The sequence below is a fragment of the Astyanax mexicanus genome, chromosome 7 (assembly GCF_023375975.1).
Source record: "Astyanax mexicanus isolate ESR-SI-001 chromosome 7, AstMex3_surface, whole genome shotgun sequence".
NCBI classification, from domain to species: Eukaryota; Metazoa; Chordata; class Actinopteri; order Characiformes; family Acestrorhamphidae; genus Astyanax; species Astyanax mexicanus.
The window spans coordinates 49,444,658-49,465,019 of NC_064414.1; the positions used below are offsets into that span (position 1 = coordinate 49,444,658).

Below are 20,362 nucleotides of genomic sequence, written 5' to 3' on the forward strand. Positions count from 1 at the left end.
AAATCATTGATGGAATAACCTGGTCTATATTCAGCATATTCAGGAAGTCAGCTGACCTCATTCTTTCAGCACATACTGTTGCTGAACCTAGACCTGCAGACCAACTGCAGCATCCAAACCACATCATTTGCATACCTTTTTTTTGGCCAGGCAGTAGAATACTATCATGGTGTCAGATACCATAGGACACCTTCAGAGGTTTATGCAATGGCATAAATAAGGTCCTACTCTGTTTTAGGCAAGTGGTGGTAATGCTATGGATGATCTATTTAATATATACATTATGTAATGCTTTACAGTTATATTTTATGTATGTCAGTAGTTTAGTTTTATGTCTAAATTGATGAGGAGCGTTTCAGGTCATTTTCTGATCTTTTCCTGCCTGTCCGTCTTTCAGCTCTTAGTCTTAGTCTATTAATAATCCATTAACAGCCTCAGGCAGTGACCTAATGGAGCTCCATTCACCATCTTCCCTCTGACATCATCACACTAGTCTTAAAACCAAGATAATAAAATAGTAATAAGTGTCAAACGTGTGACAAAGTATCTTCTCCATTTTTCTAGGATACACTGATCAGCCATAACATTAAGACCACCTGTCTAATATTGTGTAGTTACCCCTTGTGCTATTAAAAATGAGTCTGGCTCATTGGATCATGGACTCCACAAGACATCTGAGGGTGTCCTATGGTACCTGTCACCAAGACTAATGTTAGCAGCAGATTCTTTATGTCCTGTAAGTCATGAAGTTTAGCCTTGGGTGTCTATGTCCCTGTTGCTGGTTCACCCATTGATCTTACTTCAACAAATGTTGGTAGGTATGTACCAGATGTTCTCTGAGATATAACAATAGTGTAATGCTTTCAATGAACCATTGGTTTAACCAGGAAAAGAACTCTTGGTTCCAGTGGTTGGTATTTTTGGTTTAGGATGGTCTAAGCTGGGCTTTGATGATTATGGTGGTGGAAATGCTGCTCATCAATGTAAAATTATATCCTATACTTGTCTACTAGATGGCTAATCAGCTCCTGACCACCATAGTGTTTGTTGCATTTGATTTTGGACATGCTTGGCCAACGGTCGGGCACCATGGTCTTGCTGGTCAACCAGCTTGGTATTGATGGTCACTCTGGTCTTGCTGGTAATGCTGGTCAACCAGCTTGGTGTTGATGGTTATTCTGGTCTTGCTGGTAATACTGGTCAACCAGCTTGGTATTGATGGTCATTCTGGTCTTGCTGGTCAAAAGGCTTGGTCTTGCTGGTAATTTTGATCAACTAGCATGGTCTTGCTAGTAATGCTAGTCAACCAGCTTGCTCTTGCTGGTAATGCTGGTCAACCAGCTTGGTCTTACTGGTAATGCTGGTCAACCAACTTGGTCTTGCTGGTAATGCTATTCAACCAGCATGGTCTTGCTAGTAATTCTAGTCGACCAGCTTGCTCTTGCTAGTAATGCTAGTCAACCAGCTTGCTCTTGCTGGTAATGCTGGTCAACCAGCTTGGTCTTGCTGGTAATATTATTCAACCAGCTAGGGTTTGCTAGTAATGCTGGTCAACCACCATGGTCATGCTAATCTTGCTGGTCAATTAGCTTGGTCTACACAACCAAAATTGTTGACAAGCATGGTCAAGTTTGGTCATGCTGGTCATGCCAGTAAACCCATTTGGTCATGCTTGACTTGCTGGCCATGCTGGTCAACCAGCTTATTCTTTCTTGCTTAAACAAAACAAAACTTTTTTACTAGCTTGGCCATAGTGGTGTGCTGGCACGGTCTCACTGGTTGACCAGTATTATCTGGATCTGTATTACCAAGCTGGTTTGCCATGACCATGTTAAACATACTGGTTATCTTGCTTTGTCAGTTTGAAACCATCACTCAAACTCAAATGTTAACCAACTTGACCACCTTGAGATGGCCATGCTGTTTTTTTTCCCAACAGGGTTGGTTCTATATAAACCATTGTTATTTTTTAGAACCCTTGAGGAACCACCTTCGTAAGAGAGTATGTCTATGTATCCTATGCTACACATGAGCTATACAGTGTTTAAGCCAGGGGGCAGCTGTTCCAGTCAGTTCCAGCCCACATGCAAAGCCCCACAATTGTCCCATCATACCTCTCCTCTACCCGAGGGACACAGTATGGCAGACCACCCTCCTCGCAGTTTTGAGGGGGCTGGGGGTGAGGCCAACTGCGTCTTTAGAGGCGGCTGTTGGGCCGCAAAGGGAGGCTCATCTTACACACAGCCTGTGTACAAATAGCACATTGTCCATTTAAACAAACGCCAGTCATCCAAACTGTTATCCAATCAAGGGAGTGGAGCTGTGAGGTGAAGACTGGCATGGTGCTTTACGGTGCCAACCAAATAAACTCACACATGGCAAGAAACTCAGATGGCATAAATGAGAGCTTGGTGGACCATGTAGGACCATGATGCAACCAGCCAAGTTTATTGTTGCACGGAAGCTATGAGGCTAATGTAATTTATAATATTATATTAATATAATATAATATTTTTAATGCCCACACATATTATTAATATTCAAAAAAACAAAAATACTAAGCTAATGATCTATGTCAAGAACATACAGACTCTTAATTTAAACATCAGTATTTTTATAAAGCTCCATTTTTCCTGTCCACACAAAAACAATGAAAAACTTTTGAGCTTTCACAAAAGTTTTAAGTATCAGCATTTTTATGTGACCAAATCCTCAGTTTTTATAATATCCAGATACAGATATTATGATGCAATTGAACCTTATGTACATCAGTTATTTAATTCTCTATTAAATAACTACTTTGTATAATAACGGTAAAAAGAGTTGCTTATATAGAATCACTGACAAAAATATAATGCACCATAATTTAATTATTGGAATAAAATGGTGATGTACGTAATTGATTTACAATATTGAACACAGTGGACCAACACCAGCAGATGACATGTCTCTTCAAACCATCACTGATCATCAGTAAATTTTTTTACATTTAATTTGTAAATTAAGGGAGCAGAGTCTGGAGGAAGAGTGGAGAGACACACAGTCTAAACTGCACGAGGTCTAGTGTGAAGTTTCTACAATCAGTGATGGTTTGGAGAGACATGTCATCTGCTGGTGTTGATCCACTGTGTTTTATTATCAAGTCTAAAGTCAGCGCAGTTTTGTTTTCCCATAAAATCTTACAGAACTTCACGCTTCCCTCTGCTACTGACAACTTTTATGGAGATGGAGATTTCATTTTCCAGCAGGTTGGTCTTATATAATATTCTATCTATTCTATATTGGTCTTATATAATATTCTAATTAACTGAGACACTGATTTTTGGGTTTTTCACTGTCTGGAAGCCATTATCAGCAACAATAAATAAATAAATGCTTAAAATAGATCACTCTGTGTGTCATACATCTAGGTAATATATGAGTTTCACAGTTTGAACTGAATTACAGAAATTGGAAATTAACTTTCCAATGATATTATTTGTTTTTAGATGAATTAGGATCTAGCTATTTCTAATTTCTAACTTTGTTGTACTTGTTTATAGTGATTTCATCTACTAAATGTGTTTTATTGTATTAGCAGCAAAAATATCTGCCAATGAAATAAGACACTTTCATTTCATAAAATTACATAAAACAAGGAAAGAAATTAAATGGCATTTTTATAAAACAATGTAAAAATAAAAAATGTCAGATATTTAAACTAGATTTAGCCCTCCTGTTATGTTATAAGTCAATTTGACCCGTTTTAAAGTGTGAAGATCTAGAAAAATATAGTTAAAAGTATTTTTTTAGTATGAAACTTCTTGCCTGCTTGCCTTAATTAGTGTAATCAACATATAATATGAAAATGGTTCATCCACATATTTGCAACTGCCTTCTGCAAAAACTAAAACAAAATTAAAATGTTATATTTCAATGTTATGTAAAACTATTGTTTTATAGGTAACACTTTACTTGGATGGTCCATTTGATGGCCTCTTTGATGCTCAACTGACATTCAACTAACATTCAACTACATGTCTATTAAATGCAAATGAACTAAAAGGTGAAAGTAAATGATTCTCTATTGAATATAACCCTACATTTAACTCTAATCCATCTTAATATTTTAGGATTGGGTTCAGGGTTAAATTTTAAGTTTAGGTTAAGGTTAGGTTAAGGGTTAGGTGTAGGGTTTGATTTTAGGGTTGATTAATGGTTAAGGTTAGGGTTAGGTGTAGGGTTAGATTTTATGGTTGATTAAGGGTTAAGGTTAGGGTTGGGTTTAGGGTTAGATTATAAGCTTGATTAAGGGTTAAGGTTAGGGTTGGGTTTAGGGTTAGATTATAAGCTTGATTAAGGGTTAAGGTTAGGGTTAGGTGTAGGGTTTTATTTTATGGTTGATTAAGGGTTAAGGTTAGGGTTAGGTGTAGGGTTTTATTTTATGGTTGATTAAGGGTTAAGGTTAGGGTTAGGTGTAGGGTTAGATTATAAGCTTGATTAAGGGTTAAGGTTAGGGTTAGGTGTAGGGTTTGATTTTATGGTTGATTAAGGGTTAAGGTTAGGGTTGGGTGTAGGGTTAGATTTTATGGTTGATTAAGGGTTAAGGTTAGGGTTAGGTGTAGGGTTAGGTTCTATTTTGAATCATTTACATTCAACATAGTGTTAAGTTAAATTTAAATGGACATTCAATTCAGTGTTAGTTGAATGTCAGTTGAGCATCAACAAGGTCATAAAATGGACCATCCAAGTAAAGTGTTACCGTTTTATATGTTGGTCTTTCAAAAGTAATAAAGTAGTGAAACATTAAAAAGGTTGGAACATGTATTTTTTTTATGAAAAACGAGTGAATTATTCTACTTGAACCACTACCTGTTAGAGGTAAGAAACACCACTGCACCAAATATTGATAAAATAATTAGAAAAGGAGTTTGTAAAAAAAAATATTTACACTGCTTTTTAGGATTTTTTTGGGTTTCAGACTTCTTTTGGATAATTAACGAGCAGCGGTTCAAATGAACCCTGGAACACCGTTGCTGTTCCTGACAAATGAACATAAAAGAAGGGTTAAGGGAATGAGACTTTTGCAATGCAGGGATGACGATTACCCAAGTAGATGCTACTGAAGACAGATCAGCGTTTATTTCTGTGGGACACTTGCCACTGCATGGATGAGATTCTTAAACAATAGGACTAATTCTGCATCATACTGTCAGGAATTCTAATAAATCTGAGCTGCACTTGTTGTGTGGAGAGCAGGACGGTGCTGAAAGCAACAGGCAGATCCACTGGGCTAAATCTGAAAGGCCTTGGAGACAGGCAGCATTTAAACATCAGCACTACAGCCCTTATTTCTAGAAAGGCTTTGGCAAAGCGCCGTGTCACTGGAGGCGCCTGTTTGTAACGCGAGCCGGCCTGCAGAGCGTAAGAATGAAACTGTTCGCTCGGCCGGTTCCTCATGAGAATCCTTTTTATTCGCCAAGCGCAGGATGTGCTCGGACTCTGCCTCGGTGTACGTGTCATTTAAATGTCATTTAATGTCAATGCAGGAGTCATTTAAATGTCAGTTATATAAAATAAAAATAACAACATAAACAAGACATATCTACTGATAACATACTCATAAATATATATGGCTTAGTTCCTCAGTATAAAGAGTTTGACATTTAAGTCTATATTAGTGTTGATTAGGGACACAATATTTCACAATATTTCAAGGTATTTCTGCAATAACGATAATCTTGCCAGTATGAAAAAAAAAAACATAATTTTATTAATATGAAGAATATTCTACCGCAACAAAAGAAATCCAAGTAAATCCCTACCAAGGATATGAATTTGTCTAAAATAGTATTAATGAAACAAAATAAATGATGTAACAATAGAATAATGCAATATAATCAATATATATTACAATAACCCTCAGGGGCGGGTTTATTCAAATGAGACGGCTGTCTCTCCACAGTCTTTCACCCTCCTCTGGTCTCTACTGCGCAGACTCTGGTTTCAGGATCGCCAACATGGAGGAAAAATTTTGCTTCATTTTCATTAAATGAATGGGAACGGCGACACAGCGTCCGTCTTTTTACAGTCTCTGGTCTGAATTGAATCTTCTGATATGACACTCCTGGAAAAAACTCCTCAATTTTATTTATGGTCCTTCTTTTGTTTTGAAGCCGGTCTGGGTTCGTTGGGTGCTCAGCTCCCAGAATCGCCCCTGGGAGGAGATAAGCATGAATCTATTTGCACCATGTCTAATGCCTGGCATCGTCTAGAGAGGAACAGTGTGCTCTGAAATGATGGTACTACATCCAGTACTTTTGGAATTAGTTGAAAAGTTGGGATGAGGTGGGATCATTAGTCTTCTAACATCCTGGCCTAACGTATGCTCTTTGTATTGTATGCAATCAGATCTTCACAGCAAATCTCCAAAATCTAGAAGAAACCCTTCCCTGCAGAGTAGAGACAGTTACTCCAACAAAAGCACAATAGACTCAATACTTTGGGCTGTCCATCACCCTGCTGCATTTAGTGTTCTCTACTTTGTTAAGAAATTGTGTTGTCTGAATAATAATAATAATAATAATAATAATAATATCAGTGATCAGTTTTTATAGCAATTATAAATTCTGTTTAGTCTACACTTACTGGTAGATTTAAACTGGGTCTGGTTCAGCGGTTGCTGCAGTTGAACTGTCCGGACTAAAAGTGACTGCAGCTGTTGTCCATCTACATCCCCAAAGCCTGGTGTGAGGGTTTCGGCCAACTGTGTGTGATTACAGCGTTCAGTTGTGTAGAACAGCTTTAGGAAAAACACTTTTGATAAATGAACTGTGACTGTGCTGGAACACTGTTTGTGGACGTCTGAACTAAACCGAAGCCCTGGCCAATGGCAATGAGTATCCAGTACCAGTCAAAAGTTTGGATACACCTCAAATTAAGAGGTTTGTCATCATTTAAATAAAATGTTCTGTATTGTAGATTAATACTAAAGTCATATAAAATATGTAGAAAAACATGGAATTCTTTAGTGAGTCATCTGGAATTCAGGCTTTCAGTTAACAGCTGTGCTCATCAAGAGTTAATGACTTGAATTTCTTGTCTCTTAATGTGTTTGAGAGCATCAGTTGTAAAGTAGTGAAGAGGTAGAGTTACAGGTATACAGTGAATAGCTCTATTTGAGTAATGTTCTCATAATATATATTACGAGAAGCAAAAACTAATCAAATAAATAAAGAAAAAAAAATACTTTAAGAAATGAGAGTCAGTCAATCCGAAAAATGTAAAGAACTTTGAAAGTATCCTCAAGTGCAGTCACAAAGATAATCAAAAACGTTATGATGAAACTGGCTCTCATCAGGACCGCTCTGATCTGACAGACTGCCAGCAACTGCAGTAAAACCAGAATAAGAACCAGAATAAGATCTGCAGAACCAACACATAGAATTACTAACAGAATGCACATGCTCTAATTAGACCTGATACTGTCTCTCTTCCTTTCTTTCTTTTACTTTCTCTCTTTTTTACTGTCTCTATCTTTCTCTCTCTTTCACTGTATCTGTTTTTCTCTCATTGGCTTTCTCTTTCACATTCTCTTTCTCTCTGTCTCTCTTTCACTGTCTCTATCTCTTTTTACTTTTTGTCTCTCTCTTTCACTTTATCTGTCTTTCTCTGTTTTTCTCTCATTGACTGTACTGTCTTTCTCTCTCTGTCTCTTTTTTATTCTCTCTCATTGGCTGTCTCTTTTACACTCTCACTCTCTCATCCACTGTCTCTCTCTTTCGCTGTCCCTCTCTCTCATTTGCTCTCATTCTCTCTCTCAGTCTTATCTGTTTTTATTTCTCTCACACTCACTGTCTCACTCTGTCTGTCTTGCTCTCTCACTGACTCTCTTTTTCTCTCTTATTCACTCTCTTTTTGTCTGTCTCTCACTCACTGTCTTTCTCTCTCTCGCTCTCTCACTCTCACTGCCTCTCTCTCTCTCTCTCTCTCTCTCTCTCTCTCTCTCTCTCTCTCTCTCTCTCTCACACACACACACACACTCGCAGTGTTTTCCCAGATTTCACATTCACGTGCAGCTTACTCGCGCCTCACTCAGACATTCTGTCGCCAACCGCGTGACGTCACTCGCGCTAGCACCACCTCCCACTGCCGGGTGTCTCCTTCCGCCGCCGGATCCGCACAGTAAAATAGTCCCGCGCAGAGTGCTGACCCGCGCGCGAGATGCGCATAAAATCACATTTTATTTATTTATTATTTTTTATTTAGCAAAACTACACGGCCTGTATTATTTTAACGAGATATATCGGGCCTGATAAGAACCGACTTTAAATTAAACTCTGAGACTCTCTCATTACTTTTATACCTTTATGAGTTTATAACTTTATTTTATGAAGTGAAAAGATGTTCCTATAGATAAGAACATATTATAGTTAAATATGACTCATGCCATATTACTAGAATGAATATAATACCATAAAATAAATCCATAATCATTTTACAAATTAATTAAAAGCAACAATAACAATCAATATCGTGTTAAAGAAAAAAAAATAATAAATAATATAAAAGTAAAACAATTTTCCTAGCATTCTGGGCCCTTTTTGTGGACACATTTATCATGTTTTTTTGACAGCTATAAATGACAGCTGTATTAAACTATTTAAAAAAAAATTAAGCAGGTTTTTCTAGCAAGGTAAAAGTATGCAGAATATATCTACACTCTGTTTAGAAATATTCAAAAGTCTGTTTACAGTCTTCTCACAGCGTAGACAGATATATACAATAAAGCACATTATATGAAAAGATGAATAGAGAGATAAACAGCATATAATCACACTTTTACAGATACAGAAAAATAATAATTGTCTAATGCTTATTTGCATGCAGAAACTTTTCTAAACTATAAACCAGTGAGACTTACTGATAGTAAGAGACTTTCTGAGAGGTATATTAGCTTTAATAATCTGCTTTGCTTCGGTAACTTTAGACCAAAAAGCCTGTTCATTAAATAAAAATATTATTCATGTACATATTATTAGCTATACCTGCCAAACTTACAACCCTATGATCAATAATCCAGTGCAATAAATTCATATCGGTCATAATTTAGTAGCAGGTTTTAATTAAATCAGCTAAATCATTTACAAAGTCTGATAAAATTTTATTAATTATTAAATTTACATTTAATGTTTCAGTATTTTAATAGATGGTAAAAAACAAGTAGAAATTTTTAAAAATTTACATTATACAATAATATCATCGCTGTCCAATGAAAAACAACTTTACATGAGGGATGTAAAATCTCTTAACTTTCAACAGAAGTCTATGTAAAAAGAGTTAATTTCAGGTATTTTTGGAGAATTCCTTTTGGACCATTTATCAGGCATTTGTGACACAGTGTGAGGGACAGTGTGTATATTCAAATTATGTAGTAAACTAAAAAAAAATTATATTGGACAGTGACTATTGGCTGTTGTCCATTGTGTTTATTAAGTTAAAATATCACAATAACATAAACGAATCAGCTGGTATGTTGCTTTGTTTATAAACATCATTTTATTCATTTTGTTTTTTGTTTTGCTCCATTTTTATAGTAATATAAAGTTATTTAAAGTAATGCATGCTTGCCTTATTATGATATTCCATGATAATTGTATCAGTGACATACAATGGTTTTGATAAAATGACAATAATACTGAATATTTGCAATTAATATTATATTAATAATTAACATTATATTAATCTAAAATTTCCAAAAATTCCAAAAATTAGTACTTATCATGACAAGTGGTGCTTTTTATTAAGGGACACGTTTCTATTAAGATAATATATCATTGTTTGTTGTTTGAAATCGACAGAAGTTAAAAAGTAGAGAAATTAGGATCTTCCCAGCCTAACTTCCAATTCCACCTTAAATAAGCTCTGCTCTAATGCAGACGTCCCGGCGGAGGTTCAAGCAACACACTGACTTTTTAAGGTGGAACGGAACATTCGAATTGAAACTAAGCAACCGGACCTCGCTCCATGCCGCGAAGTGATTGGAGTAGTTTTGTGCGGAGGGTGATGCGGCCGGCGCCGCTCTGTCTCTGGGCGAAAGCGGATCAGCTCGAGCTGAGAGGAGCGGAGCTGCGGAGGAGGCGCGCGAGGTACCGCAAAACTTCAGCTTTTCTGCTTAAAACACGTGTTTTACTGCATGCTGCTGGCCCGCAAGCGCGCACGAGCGGGGAACTTTACTCCTGAACTTTTTGCTCTGTCCTGGTGAACTTTCAGAAGTTGTTGAAGGTTTGTAGAGGGAGCTGTATGTGTGTGTGTGTGTGTGTTTGTGTGTGTGTGTGTGTGTGTGTGTGTGTGTGTGTGTGTGTGAATGTGATATGCATTCAAATGTGATTTATCACATCTGCTTATCACAACATGTTTTGGTCACTTGTGTTTGTGCTTGCTGCAGGTTCTGCATGGTGGGCTGTAAGAGTGTCTGCATGATGCACACCCATCCCATCATGCACTAGTGTTCACTGTTGATGTTTTGGGGGTGACAAGGGTCCAGTTTTGGGCTTATGAGATGTTAAAATGGGCTAAACCTCTAAATAGCACTGCATGTCCTCTAGTGTGACACATAGCTTAGAACCTAGAACTTCTCAGTGCTTCTATCACTACTTGATAGACACTGTTCTAGTGTCTGTGTTTGAAGGATCATTGAATGCCATCATGTCCAGGGCTTCCAAACCTCTGTAAACCAATATACATGTCCTCTGGTGTGACAAATGGCTGAATGTGGAGCTTTTCAATTATATTCTGTTTGTGCTGGTTCTTTTGTGGTGCTTATGCTTGAAGGATCAGTAAATGTCCATATCTTTAGGGTCTCTAGAACTCTGTAAACAATTATGTGTCCTCTGGTGTGACACATAGCTTAGAGGCTTAGAACATCTCAATAGACACTGTGATCTTCCAGCTAGTTTTCTAGTGTCTATGTTTGAAGGATCAGTGAATGCCAACATGTTTGGGGCTTCCAAACCTCTGTAAACAATACATGTCAACTGGTGTAACAAGGTGGAGCTTCTTAATTCATACTTTTGCTGTTTTATTCTGAACACATACCGGTTTGTTTGTGGTGTCTTTAAGCTTTAAAACCTCTGTAAACAATTGTTTGTCCTATGGTGTGACTAATAGTTAAGCAACACAATTGATAAATGACAGAACTTGAAGTTTTTAAGTGGACACTTATGCTGATCTAGTGTGATCAGACCCTGCTTTGTGGTAATCATGCTTAAAGGATCAAAGATTGTCCATATATTGTCCACACATAAACATATAAAAATATTGCATGTCCTCTGGTGTGACAAATGGCAGAATATAGGGCTTCTTAGATGACACCCATACTGTTAAATTCTGATCATACACTGGTTTGTGGTGACCATGCTTCAAGAATTAGTCAATAATCATATCTTTCTGTTCTCTTAACCAGTATAAACCATTGCATGTGTGACTGTTTGCAGAACTTATAGATTCTCAGTTGACACCATTGCTGTTTGCATTAGTCTGGTAATACACTGGTTTGTTAGTGGTGACCATGCTTGATGGATCAGTGAGTGCCAAGTCCTTTGTGGTCTCTACACTTTTGTAAACCATTGCATGTCCTCTGGTGTGACAAATGGCAGAGCGTAGGGCTTCTTAAGTGACACCCATACTGTTATTTTCTGACCACACACTGGTTTTTGGTGACCATGCTTCAATAATCATGCTTCTGTTCTCTAAACCACTACAAACCATTGCATGTCCTCTTGCATGACTGTTTGCAGACATCATTAATCTTTGTATTACACTGGCTTGTTAGTTGTGACCATGCTTGATGGATTAGTGAATGACAACATCTTTGTGGTCCCTAAAACTTCTGTAAATCATTGCATGTCCTCTGGAATGACCAATGCAGAGCTTAGAACCTCTCAATTGACACCCATGCTGTTCTCATCTGAACACACAAGGGTTTGTTTGTAGTGACCATGCATGAAGAATGTAGAATCCGTGATTGCCTATATATGTGGGGTCTTTAAAACCCTATATACCACTAGATGTCCTCTGGTGTGACAAATGACAGAACTTAGGGCTTCTTAATTTTCTCCAAAATGTAAATTGGGCCCTATACATGTCACTCATTAGGCCAATCATGGTGCATCAGAGAGCACTCTGCATGTGGGAGCTGATAGACCACAGTCAGTATTCCTGACATCATTGAAGATGACATATCAGATTACTCAAAGGACAAGAATTCGTCCTTGTCCACGCTTTGGTTGGATTGTTTAGTCCCAGGGCGAGCTGCAGGATTGTATCTGGGTAGAACATGCTGTGTGGGGAAGGTGCAGGTTCTGGCTCGGTTGGTCTGAACAAAAAAAGCAAATCAAGGTTGCTCCCACTTTCTCATGAACTGCAAATCAGCCCATAATATTGGATATCAATAATGAAGGTTCCTTCGTCCTTATGCCATCCTTTCTGACTTTAAAATTTGAGGTTTTCTGGCAGGACTTTTATTGTATGTGATGTTTTATGTGTGGGAGATTCACTTATGTAAGACAAGGTCAGTGTATTGCATTGTGTTCACAATCAGACTTTTTCTCATCTGTTTATTTAAAACTATGAAAGGGGAAGTCCATCAACTTTTTCAAATTCCTGCTTAATATAGTCACTGTAGTCAAAGTCCTTCACTCACTGTTTTGAAACGTGAGGGTCTGTTGTAGAGATGACACAGTGGTGCTGATGGGAACCTAGAAACTAGAGATGACTCTGCCTACTATACAGACAGACAGACAGGAAGGAAGGAAGACCATTTAGGAACAATGTATATGTACACTGTATTGCTGTCTAAAACCACCAGTGAATCTACATATACAGTACTGTGCAAAAGATTTTATGCACCAAATCAAACTTGGTGCATAACTAATCCATTTATCTCAGCAATACGTGTGTTTTTACCTGAAAATGCACCACATATGATTTGAACAGATGCAAATAAACACAAATACAGTAAAATGTAACAAGGAATTCTCATTTTTAACTATGAGTATGTTATATCCTGTGAGCCAAGCTGAAGAACAAAGTGTAGAGATTCCAGATTTCTCCTGGATGCTCCTCAGCCAGCATGTGTATATTATGTTCAGTTCCGTCAGCAGCTCACCTGATTTACCAATTTACCAAAGCAGGTGTTGATTAGTATGATGAGAACTAGAAATAACTCCATTAAACTCAGATGAGTAGAGATTAGAAGATGTTTTAAGGAAAACAGGGCTGAATTTTATCAGTCAGGTATTAAGGAGCAGTAAAGCCACTCAGCTGAAGTACAGAGTTATAAAAGAGTTTTTGGTCACGTTTCTCCAGCGCAGAGACTGGAGCAGTATTAGCATTAGCTGCTAACCACAGTGCTAGCTCTTTTGCAGTTGAGAGGTGAGTGTACTCGAGTATATCAGACTGTAGTCTGCGTGTTTACTGTGTTAAAACAAGCTACGTGGGACGAACCGCTTGCTGATAGCGCCCTGGATCTAACCCGAAGCACTCAGGCCTAGCTGTGTCAGAGCACTAGCGCTGCCGCTAACCGCTGTTGAAAATATTGGAAATTTAAGCTTGCTGTAAATAAACAGAAACGCTTTACTCACACAAATAAACAGTTTTCAGGTGAGAAATCTGTGTAGATTAACATCCAGCACTCGTTTGACTTTGAAAGAAAATGTTTTTTTTTGTCAACTATTGTCGCATAAAATGCGCCTTATAATCGGGTGTGCCTTGCGTATGAAAATAGACCAGAAAATAGACGTTCATTGATAGCACCCTATAATACAGTGCTCCTTATAGTCTGAAAAATATTAATATTTTATAATTCAATATAAAAACTTTTTATGTGGGAGCTTTGAAGTACAATCCTAACAAATTATTGTTGCTTTTTTTTTCTATCATGCTTGATTTCCATTTTGTTACATAATTTACGAATTTCTACAGTTTATCAAATATGTATTGTATTGTGAGTGGCATGTTGTTGTAGCTTTAGATTGAAAGACAATAAAGCACGTATGTTGTTTGAGCTGTTGAACTTGTATAATGTTGTAAATTGAAATATTAACATATTGATATAAGACCTCAGTCACTTAGTCTTTCTTTTATTGTAATGAAAAAATTGCAGGATCAAGACTTCATCGTTTTTCATTGAATGGATTTTATCATTTGTTCCCTACATTGTTGATGTGGCATTCACTGTGCTCCAGGAAATGATACATAATTAGTGATACAGAATATGTCTCAGTATTTATTTCTCAAATCTGATCATTTAGGACCACATGGCCTTACTGGGGTATTCCTGCCTTGCTTTCAGTGATTCTGGGTGCAGAAATATGAGTACACATCCATTAAACAAGGACTAATTATAAAATAAATAAAATGAAATAAAACAAGCAGCTAGTTCTAGAAAGATTGTTAACATTAGGAGTGGGCGATATGGCCCTAAAATTATATCACGATATTTCATGGTATTTTCGCGATAACGATACTCTTGGCGATAGAAATTAATGATTTACCCCTACCTGAGATATTTTAAAAAATACAAGAATCCAGATGATCATGATCAGATTTGTAACAGAAGTCAATGATCCATATATCCAGGATTAAAATAAAATAAAATAAAATAAACAATACTGTACAGATATAATTTGTCTCTAGTAGATTTATAATGGAAAATAGGAACAGTGTGATTTTTTTCTTTTGCTAAAAACAGTAAAAAAGTAGTACCCTGATGTGATAATTAGGGGTGGGTGATATGGCACGATATTTTTAGGGTATAATATCGTTCACGATATTCAAAAATGTTGGCGATATTATCACGTATGATACGATATGACACACCCCTAGTTAACATCCAAAATACTCTGAAAAAAACATATTGTGAAGAGTTTTATAGTGAAGATGATAAATGCCATAATATTGCCCAGTCTACTGTAAATCCACTGTAATATTTCAAATGTTCCTATCCTCTTGGTCTAACAGTCGTAGAACCTCACTTTATATTTTAGTCTCTCTCTCCATCTCTCTCTCTCTCTCTCTCTCTCTCTCTCTCTCTCTCTCTGTAGCAGGCTGCATACCACAGGTGATGTATGTTAATTTGCCATTCCAAACATTTGCTTTCCATCTGTGCTGAGGCATAAGCATATTTGGATCATCTGGCGTGTCTGTGTCCTCTTGGCTCAGAGTGCTGTTATCTGCTGTGAAAGCTCCACAGATGCTGAGAGCAGGAGACACTCCTTGTCCAATAACTTGGTGTACGTTAGTTTTTAAAGGTCTCCTTCTGCTAAAATTGACTTTTTCTTGTTCTTTGTGAAACACTATAGGTCTCTCTGAGTTGTATATGATGCTGCACATGAAACTCTTCTTTAACCTACATTGTCTGCAGTAGCTAGTAAAAAGAAAATCCTCAGAAATACGAGTTGATCGGGAAAAGCCATGAAGTCTATGTCAACCAGTGAGTTCATGGTCTCGCCCACCTCAGCTCAGGACCGCCCAGGCTACAGCAGAAGGAGCTATAGCTAAGGAGGAGCTTACAGTTCTGTTTACAGAGCTAGTTAACATTAGCTATCTTGTTTAAGTAAGTATAGGTTTAAATAATATCCCCGGTTGATTCCGTGTTTTACTAAGACCTTAAATATACACTGGGGAAGCACGGTTTGACAAGGTAGCAGAACTCGACACAACACCAGTCAAAGCGAGCACCGTTCGTGTTGGATTTTATGATATAGGGCGGACTCTAGGGCTTCGATGTTGTGAAACTGCTCAAGCATCAAATCGACAGATTAATTTGTCAGTGATTTGTAGATACAGACATTTGTTGTGTTCCTGGCAGTTTTCTGTAGCTTTTATATTGTTCATATCAGAGACTGTAAAAAAAGATGGACGCCGTGTCGCCGTTCCCATTCATTCAATAAAAATAAAGCCAAAATCTTCCGCCATGTTGGCGATCCTGACACCCGATTCTGCGCAGTAGAGTCCAGAGGAGGGAGAAAGACTGTGGAGAGACCGCCTACTCATTTAAATAACCCCGCCCCTGAGGGTCCCGCCCATAACCAGCCCTTTTACAATAACCACACCTTTTTAGAATAGAGCTTAATTAACGTTTTTAAAAACGAATTCTGTGGGGATATAAAAATTTGACGATATAAGCAGAGGTTACACTAGCTGCTGCATTTAAATAAAGGAGGTAGAATTACAGTATATTAGAAAAAAAACATGATTGAAAGTTGTCTGTTTTGCCATTGAAACCTATGGGGATGGGTGGGGTTACACAGCTTTCTGAAACCGAACAGCAGGGGTCGCCCGACCTGTGGTGGCTTCACTTTTGAGAGACAATGCTCTGTCCAGCTGTATACATTCTATGGTTTATATTGATATTATAATTTTACTATAGCGACCGAAACTAAGAAATAAATTGTGATTGTAAAACATTTTGACCAAATCGCCCAACCTTGATTTATCATTGTATTGCAGGTTCTCAGGATTTCATAATGAAAGAAGATCAGAGAACATGGTGTTCCATGGTGTGCCATGTCCGTTTCTGCCTTATCTTCTCTGATGCACTCTCCTTTCTCTCTCTCTATCTCCATCTCTCCATCCTCCCTCCCTCCACTCTTTTTTTAGTGAAGCCGAAGCCTAATGGAGGCCCCCAGTTCCAGGCTTTGATAAATAATGTACGTTCTTTATAATGCGGAGTCCCTCGGGACGGCCGAGAGAGCATCATTACTGCCTCCTAAATTGATTAACGGCACTGAAGCAGCGCAAAATGATACATGGAGATGATGCGGGGGGTCAGGCTTGTCAGACGCGTGTGATGGGTGCCACATTAGCCCAGGCTTCTGCGATGCACACCAGCCGCCGCTGATATTTACATCCACTCAGGGCTGGAGAGCCGAGGCCGAGCGGCGGAGATGATTAGGCTTTTATGGGATCCCTGTGCTGGAGATGGGGCTTCCAAGACCGCCATTTGAGTTGATTTGTGCAGTTGTTCAGCTGTGGTGGATCATTCTGAATCATTTGGCATCCGGTCAGTAGTTTTTCCTTTCTTTCTTGTGTCTTCTTTTGTAATTCCTGCTATAAAACAACCTCCTTATTGCCTCCATAGTCAGCTGACAGCTCTGAAGAAGCTAAAGCCTTGTTTTATTGTAGTGATGCATCAAAATGAACACTTTTGGGCCAAAACCTAACAAATAGCCAAATACTGAATGTGTATTTTTTTCATTATGTTGTAAAACTTTTGTTCACTGTTACATAATGAGACATATTGTTTGTCTCTTGATTTTCAAAGAAAGTGTAGTTGTTTTGTATACCGTATTTTTCGCACTATAAGGTGCACTTAAAGTCCTTTAATTGTCCCAAAAATCTCATTCTCAATCATTTGGTGTGCGGTCAGTAGTTTTTCCTTTCTTTTTTGTGTCATATTTTTTCTAACTTCTGCTATAAAACAACCTCCTCATTGCCTCCTTAGTCAGCTGAGACTTGTTTTATTGTAGTGATGCACAAAAATAAACACTTTTTGGTGCATCACTTAATTAGGAATGTGCCATATCGTATCGTATTGTATGCAATAATATCGTCAACATTTTTTAATAGTGTGAGATATATCATACCCTGAAATATTGTGCCATATCACCCACCACTAATTATCACAGGTTACTACTTTTGTGCTGTTTTTAGCAAAATAATTAGAAAAGGTCACACTGTTCTCATTTCCCATTATATATTTATCTACTAGAGACAGATTATATCTGTCCAGTATCATTTATTATACTTTAAGCCTGGATATATGGAGATATTTGGAGTGCACTATTATAAGTATTATGACATTTTGGATCATTGACTTCTGTTAAAAATCTGATAAAATTCTTGTATTTTGTAATATCTCAGTTAGGGGTGTGCCATATCATGTTTTATGCAATTATTTTGATTTGATTTAATTTTCATTGTGTTGCAGTAGGGTATTCTTGAAATATATTTTTTTAATTCAGTGTTTTGTCATATCGCTAAAAGTATCGTTATCGAAAATAGCGAAAATATCATGAAATATTGTGATATTATTTTAGGGCCATATCGCCCACCCCTACACTGAATTTATATTTTCATTAACATGTAACATTTTTGTTTGCTGTTACATAAATTAAAGAGACACATTGTTTTCATCGTTGCTTGATTCTCAAAGAAAATGTAATTCAGTCTTTTTACTTATTATGAAAACTATAAAGTGCTTTTTTGGCCTAATAATTTTGGATGCAGAATATTCTGTGCATTTCTACCAGTGCTTTATTGTCCACTGGAGGATAGTATTTGCAAATGGTTATAGATAAATTTAATAAATGTATGTGAATTTATATATTTCAAGTCAGTGATAAGTGAAAAGCAGCAAAAGTTAGAAGACCTAAAGCATGCCCAGCCGGTTCCCCCTTTATAAAAAGCTATCTCTTCACAGCAAAGTGAAGTAAAGCATGGAAAATACGCAGAAATGAGTGTCTCCTAAAGGTAGCAGGCTAAGAATAGGCAGGGAATGTGACCTTGAGGAGACGTGAAGGCTCAGTGTGGTCTGAATGTTGGTGAAATGCTGTGGCAGTACTGCAGGGTACTCCCTAGTCCAGCATGACCACCCATGTAGCTCGAGGAAGTCTTAAGGAACTTCAAATAGAAGCTATATACAGTCATTGTTATATATACAGCTCTGAAAAAAATAAGAGACCACTTCAGTTTCTGAATCAGTTTCTCTGATTTTGCTTTTTACAGGTTTATGTTTGAGTAAAATGAACATTGTTGTTTTATTTTATAAACTACAGACAACATTTTTCCCAAATTCCAAATAAAAATATTGTAATTTAGAGCATTTATTTGCAGAAAATGAGAAATGGCTTAAATAACAAAAAAAGATGCAGAGCTTTCAGACCTCAAATAATGCAAAGAAAACATGTTCATACTTCATATTCATAAAGTTATTCAGAGTTCAGAAATCAATATTTGGTAGAATAACCCTGGTTTTTAATCACAGTTTTCATCATGCATCTTGGCATCATGTTCTCCTCCACCACCAGTCTTACACACTGCTTTTGGATAACTTTATGCTGCTTTCCTACTGGTGCAAAAATACAAGCAGTTCAGTTTGGTTTGATGGTTTGTGATCATCCATCGTCCTCTTGATTATAGGTTTTCAATTTGACAAAAATTGAAGAGGATGCTTAAATGTGGACAGTACTGATCTTTAGTAGAGTAAATAAATATGTCATTTGTTCATACGTATGGCGGTTAGCAGTTCTTAACCCTCCTCCATTGTGCTTCTGGCTTGAGCAATTTATGTACAGGGCTTGTACGGTCATGAAAAATCTAAAACAGTAATGGAATTTGAAAATAGCAATTTCCAGTCCTGGATAATTTTTGGAAAAATAAAAAATACCCAGAAAGTTTTGGAAAATTTGTCTGCAAATATTTGTTTTAATTTTTCGATGGAGAACATCTATCGTGAGCTAACAAAATACGTCAGCTCAGAGTTACTTCAGTAATTTAGCCCTACACAATGGAGCTCTCAAGATCTGATATACATTTATTATTGAACATTGTGTGTAGAAATTTTTATTAGATTCATTTTAGACCTACCTTCAGTAATTTTTATTATAGTTTTAGTTGTTTTTTGGTTATACTGTCCATGTCTGCACTGATGTTTTAAAAATCGTATGATCATGAAAATTTGTCTTGAAGGCATGGAAAAGTCCTGAAAAAAATCATTTATATATTTACCATTATTCAACACTGAAATACAGAGTTAATTTTTTTTGATTGTCATTGTCGATTATATCGACTAATCATTGCAGCCCTAGTTTCCTGAATCATTTATATCTTGGTCTGTCCTGCTGGGTGACTTTTGCTGCCACTGTAATAAGCTTTATAGGAGATGCCACATATTCTGACTGGACCCCAGACAGCCCAAACTGTCTGTCGTGTCAATACGTTGGCTTATTGACCTCTGGTGTAAGTGTGTGGTTGCACCGGTGGTCAGATATTATGGATCCTCAGGTTTGAAGTGCTTCGGAGGTCGTGTCTGGACTAAGCGTTTGTCATTGTCCTTGTCGGTTGTCCAGCCCAGATGTTTAGTTTAGTGCACTCTTCTGCTGAAACCAGTGACACCAGTGGGGTTGGATTGAAGGAGGCAGCTGGTGTGGGGTATTTAGGCCTGTCGAAGCTATGCAGTTTGATCTGAAAGACAATGCCCAGCATCCGTAACGGGGTCCGCATACCTCCCGCTGCCCATCTGCTGTGGGAGTACCAGCCCGGGCCTGTGTTTGGGCTAGGCTAGGGTGTTTTTAGCCTGCTCAGGGTATTTTCTACTTCA

General features: G+C 37.5%; 1 protein-coding gene across 3 annotated transcripts in view; it reads left to right on the top strand.

Annotated features, from left to right (window-relative positions):
• Positions 1-10,037: 10,037 nt before the first annotated feature.
• smad1 (SMAD family member 1) overlaps positions 10,038-20,362 on the top strand; it is a 37,439-nt gene continuing 27,114 nt past the window's right edge. Inside the window, exon 1 of one of the 3 annotated variants that reach the window (XM_007230485.4) lies at positions 10,038-10,127. The gene's annotated coding sequence lies outside the window, so the exon portion shown is untranslated. Of the gene's footprint in view, positions 10,264-16,779; positions 17,045-20,362 lie in introns of those variants that run through there. The other 2 variants (XM_007230484.4, XM_022684468.2) reach the window with 2 other exon arrangements.